Source organism: Diabrotica virgifera, chromosome 1, assembly GCF_917563875.1.
Source record: "Diabrotica virgifera virgifera chromosome 1, PGI_DIABVI_V3a".
NCBI lineage: Eukaryota > Metazoa > Arthropoda > Insecta > Coleoptera > Chrysomelidae > Diabrotica > Diabrotica virgifera.
The window spans coordinates 306998402-307004401 of NC_065443.1; positions in this window are offsets into that span (position 1 = coordinate 306998402).

Genomic DNA, 6000 nt, shown 5'->3' on the forward strand with positions numbered 1-6000 from the left:
AACGCCTGTTTATTATGCCCTAGGATATAAAAAGTATGTTTATGGCAACCACATGCAAGGTAAAATAAAAAAAAGCAAGTGAAAAATAAAAAACCTTGTAAACAAATTTATGACTTTTTTAATAAAAAAAGTTTATAATTGAACATTCGTACAATAATAACATTCCTAGATAATACGACAATTTATACATTCACATAAACAGTTCATATTGTATGCTAATTATAATAAGTAATAAAAACAGTATATAGTAAAGTTTTGTCTAGTCATTTATTCATTTCAATGAAATAATTTACATCAGTATCATCATCATCCAGAACCAAAGTTATCTAATATGGTCGAAGTTTGTTCAAAGTTGTGGGGCGCAGAAAATTAATTATTGTGCAAAAATAATGATGGTGAATTTGTTGCGGATGTGTCTCGAATTTTAATTAATGTTAATTTGTAGTTATTAAATCGAATCTAAAAAAAATTTAAAGCAAACAAAAGTTCACACATTATTTTAAACAAGCTTAACATCTATTGTTTTTTCGTAGTATAGTATGTAGTTTGGTTTACATATATTCGTATGTTAAAGTAGTTTTAGTAGTTTTCGTTTATGTATTTTGCTTTAATTAATAAAATAAACAAAGTTCCAATTATCTTTTATGCGGATGTAGTTTCGTGTTGCAACGAAATTGAAAATGGTTATTCATTTTTGATTTACATGTTTACTCTGATTGGAGTAAGAAGGGAACCATTCTCGTTGGAACTTTACCGCGCTGAGCAGATGGGACGTGAATTATAAATTGTGAAATTTTCGCATCTTCTTTAGTCTCAGCATCTGTTATGGCTTGCAAATTTTAGAAGCCTCGGAGGTGTAACCAGAGAAGGTTCCCATTGTTTTCAATCTGGTGGGATGTAGAGTAATATTTTTGGTATTGTTTTATGTGCTATTAGATTGGAAACTTAGTCTATCTTTTATGAATTTGCGCACTACAAAACCTGGCAAGAGCGGCCATCCTTACGGCCAGTAATTCTTCCAAGAGGTGGCTAAGATTAAAGGTTGTTACCAAAAATTTTGTTTTCCGACCTATCTATAATAGTACTTCGGTCCTTTAGATTTCTCTTTGGTTGTATAATAATAAACTCATTTTTGAATGAACATTAATATCTGAATGAGAAGGAATAATAATTAAGGGAAGAACTATTAACAATATTAGAAAAGTAAATTGCAAATTACATTGTTGTTTATTGGAATAATTATTAGCGCCATTTACTTTCGTACTTCTTATGTTGCACAGTAAAATATTCGTTGTCGAAGTAATCCAAAACAGGCGTATGTTCGTGGAATGGCCCATATATGCAGTTGACACCGTGATTATGGTGTCTCTGCTGAACAACTCCACAGTGGCGGCTCGTCAGGGTCGGCAGGGTCGGCAGTGCCGACCCACACATTTATGGACACATTATAGATTTTTTAAATATTTAATTTAGTCGGAGTTGATGATATTCGTTTCGGTGAAATAAAAAATATATCTGTGAGATAATACAGACTAAATTTTATTCATTGTTTTTAAAAGACTTTGATCCCGATACGTTAGTTAAGTGATCACTGTGCGCTGTGCGTAAGAGACTTTTCAAATTAATGATCCTATAGCCATGCACCCGCACCCGATTGCGATTGTGTGAATTCTTATTATAAAGCCCGGCACGGCATGCCGTCCCCAGATCGAGGATTTGCTATATAATAAGAAGCTATGGAATATTAGCCGATAGGCAACCAATTATACATTCTCCGTACTTATTTGAATGGCAAGTACGGCAGCGGGTACCTCTGCCGAGGCCGAGCGGTGATCTGCAAACGGCAGAAAGGCACGTACGTAGCCACATATTGCCTTGCTAGCGCGCCCGGGAAAATTATGAAATAGGTACCTAAGTAGTTTTACGTCGTTTAATTATTAATATTATTATTGATATTCTAATTCTTTTAAGTTGTTAGGAATTACCACTTAGGGGACAGGATGTATCAAAGCATTCGTTAAATCAAGTTAATTATAGAGAACAAATAAAATTGTTTAACAAATACGATCTGGAATTTTCTAATTTATTTTCTGACTCGAAGAATATACCGGCGTACCTAAAACAGCACAGAATGAAAGAATCAATTAGTAGTTACATTTTGATCATTTTCGGTAGAAGTAGACGAAACTACTGATAGAGGTAACATGTCATTCACAAGTATCAATAATTGTTCTTCGATACGCGTTACGTCTAAATTTATGAGAGGTTGTTAGGTTTTCAGACGTGTAGTCCTGTCGCCAGGGGGGGTACAACGGCCTCCTTAATTCAGATGGACTTACCCAAGTTTTTTTTATATATTTTGACCCGTAGAATACGAATTTTTTGGGTAACAGTTGATCCGGATGTCGATAAGATTGTTATAGACAAAGAACTTGAGGAATTACATAACAGTGATTTCTCGCAAAACAAAACATATTTTTGTATTTTTTGGGTAATTTTAAGCAAAAAATATTCCTACAAGTTTTTTCGTAGAATGCATAGTTTTCGAGATAACCGCGGTTGAACTTTCAAAAAATCGAAAAATTGCAATTTTTGAACCCGAATAACTTTTGATTAAAAAATAAAGTAGCAATTCTGCTTACCGCATTTGAAAGTTTAAGTCAAATTATATCGGTTTTGATTATTTGCATTGCTAAAAATTAATTTTTTTATTGTTAAACTAATCTATAAACACATAGGTTTCCCGTGCCTAATACATGCGTTTTAACGCATGCTACGTAGAAATTGCCTCGCTTGCACTTGTAGCTTCTCTACCTACTCGTTCGATTTTAAATGAGAAATCATAGAAAACATCACTCACATACTAGGTGTTTACTACAGTTTACAGCTTTGTTTAACAATAAAATAATAAATTTTTAGCAATGCAAATAATCAAAACCGATATAATTTGACTTAAACTTTCAAATGCGGTAAGCAGAATTGCTACTTTATTTTTTAATCAAAAGTTATTCGGGTTTAAAATTTACAATTTTTCGATTTTTTGAAAGTTCAACCGCGGTTATCTCGAAAACTATGCATTCTACGAAAAAACTTGTAGGAATATTTTTTGCTTAAAATGACCCAAAAAATACAAAAACATGTTTTGTTTTGCGCGAAATCGCTGTTATGTAATTCCTCAAGTTCTTTGTCTATAACAATCTTATCGACATCCGGATCAACTGTTACCCAAAAAATTCGTAGTCTGCGGATCAAATTATATAAAAAAAACTTGGGTAAGTCCATCTGAATTAAGGAGGCCGTTGTACCCCCCCTGGCGACAGGACTAGTGAGTAGAAGCCATAAGACAGAATATATTATTGGTGTTTTAATTTAAAGGATAGATTAATTTTTTTGATATCAAAAATAAATTGGTAAGGCAAATTTATGACGGGGCTGTCTTGATGTCCAGTGAATTGTATGGTCTCCGGACAAAAGTTAAAACAATTGCACCAGGCAAAACTATTATTTACTCACTGTTATAAGTCATTGACCTCTTTGACTATTCAAAATTTAAAAGTTACGTCAAAGAATTTTCAAAATATCTATTAGACAAGTTCATTAAAAATTATCCATCATTTTTTAATCAAATAAAATAAGAAAATGAATTAACAGTTTTATATTCTGATCCAAATATTTTCGGAAGGTGAGATAAGTTACAGACTATGAATAATTTTATATACTGCAATTCATTAGGTACAACAAACTGTTCCCGAAATTAATAAATTATTGTGCTCAAATGTGGGCAAATTCTGTCTCAAATGAACATGATTTCTCTTGTCTCAAAAGAGTCAAAACGTATTGTCGAAACACCATGAAACAGGAGAGAATGTCAAACTTGTCTCAAATGTCGATAGAAAAAAACTTTTAAAATCCCTCCAAAACAGTAATAAATTTTACAATTACATACATTATAACCCATTTTGCTACTTCGAAACAACATAGACTAGAGTTAATTTATAAACAGGTATAGTTTCTAAATTTATAGGAAAAAAACAAAAAAAGACAAAGAAATAAACAAAAACAAAAAAAAAATAAACAAAAACAAAAAAAAATAAAAAAAACAAAAACCAAAGATCTCCTATGAAATTGAAGCCTTTGGAAACAAAACCTTGTCGACCCTGTCCCTAAAGCCAAGAGCCGCCACTGCAACTCCAACTACTACTAAACAAACCAAAGAGTTTTTGTGAAAAATATGTACTAAAAATGAATATATAAAAGACTAAGATATTATGAAAATAACTAAAAAAAAAACAAATATAAAACAAATATACATTTAGGAAATATATCTATAGAAAGGGTTGATAAATACAAATAACTAGGAACCTGGATATCAGACAATAATGATCAAACAATAGAAATAAGAGGCAGGATAGAAACAGCAAAAATGCGTTGGTAAAAATGAAAACAATTCTCTGCAATAAAGATCTTAGATTAGAAACTTAGATTAAGAGATGTTAAGTGTTTTCAATGCTACAATATAGACTTAAAAGCTGGATGTTGAAGAAATAACTCATAAACAAGATACAGTTATTTGAAATTTAGTGTTAGAGAAGGATGCTAAGAATAGCTTGAACACAGAAGAAAACGAACACAGAAGTATCTCGAGAAATGGCCAAAGAATAAACAAAATAAAAATAAAAAAATTACAACATCTGGGATAGGTGAGGAGAGGCAGCGATATAAAATGGTAAGACTGATAATCAGAGAAAGATTTAACGAGTATAGGTAGAAGAAGAGTGTCATGGTTGAAAAATTTGGCAGTACCTATGCGGTAAAGGTGCGAGCATAAGACCTGATTGATTTTATAGCAATTGTTTTTGTTCTATATCTCCGCCATTTTCAACTTTTCGACAAGAAGTGAAAAAACTGAAATTGTTGCAAGTACGATTTACTACAATTTTTCGATAGAAGCAGTGGCGGGGCTACGAGGGGGGATGGGAAAATTCCCCCCAACTGGGTCCAAAATTTAAAAAAATTGTTGAAATATAAAAATATATTATAGGGGAGTACATTTAGATTTTCACTTCGGAAAAAATCAAACAAGATAAAACTTTTTGTAACTTCATTAAGAAATGTTTAATAAAAAACATATCAAAAAGTTCTAGTCGAGAAGTGGGTGCTTCATTTTTTGTTAAACAAATGAACAGCGAAGTTAGATTTTTTTTTAAATAACTCCGAAAATATAATTTTTAGAAAAAACTGACTTGACCATTGAAAAATTCAGAAAACTTTACAAAAAAAAACTTGTATAAAGATTTTTCTAAAATTAAATCTCTAGCTTCTGTAATTTTTTATTTATACTAAAGTCACCCTTCTCACACACATTGGCGCACTGTAAACTAGCGTTGGAAGAATTGCACTGTTGAGTTTTTTAATGTAATTCTTTAACTAATGGATCAAAAGAAATTTTACAAATTGGACATGAAAGAAGATGAAACAAGCTATGTTACGGTTGTAATATAAAGAAATAAAATGTATGGACATAAGTACGGTGTGGGCGGAAAGTAAGCCTTACATGAATTTTGTTTAAAACTGATTTAAAACTGTGTAACTAATAAAATTTTACTTATAAAACTCTCAAGTTTGCACAACTTACCTCTAAATTATCTTACTAAACGATGTTCCATTCAAAAAAAATCTCAAAAATTTAATTCAAGTACCTAATACGATGTCTCAAAAAATGTAATTTTTGAAAACTTCGTAGTTTTACAGAATTCCCACCATTTTAAGACGGTATTACTCAAGTTTTAATAAATCTAATAAAATTTTTTTGCTATTTTTTTAAAGCTTGGGATGTAATCTTTAAAAATTACTTAATTGTTTTAGTTTAAAAATGAAATAAATAGTTTCTTTTTGAGAAAACTAAGAAAGATAACAAAAATGGAATACAAAAACCGAAAATTACCAGTTGAAAAAATGTATATACAGAGCAGCGTTGCCAGATTTTTTTTTGCCAAGTCG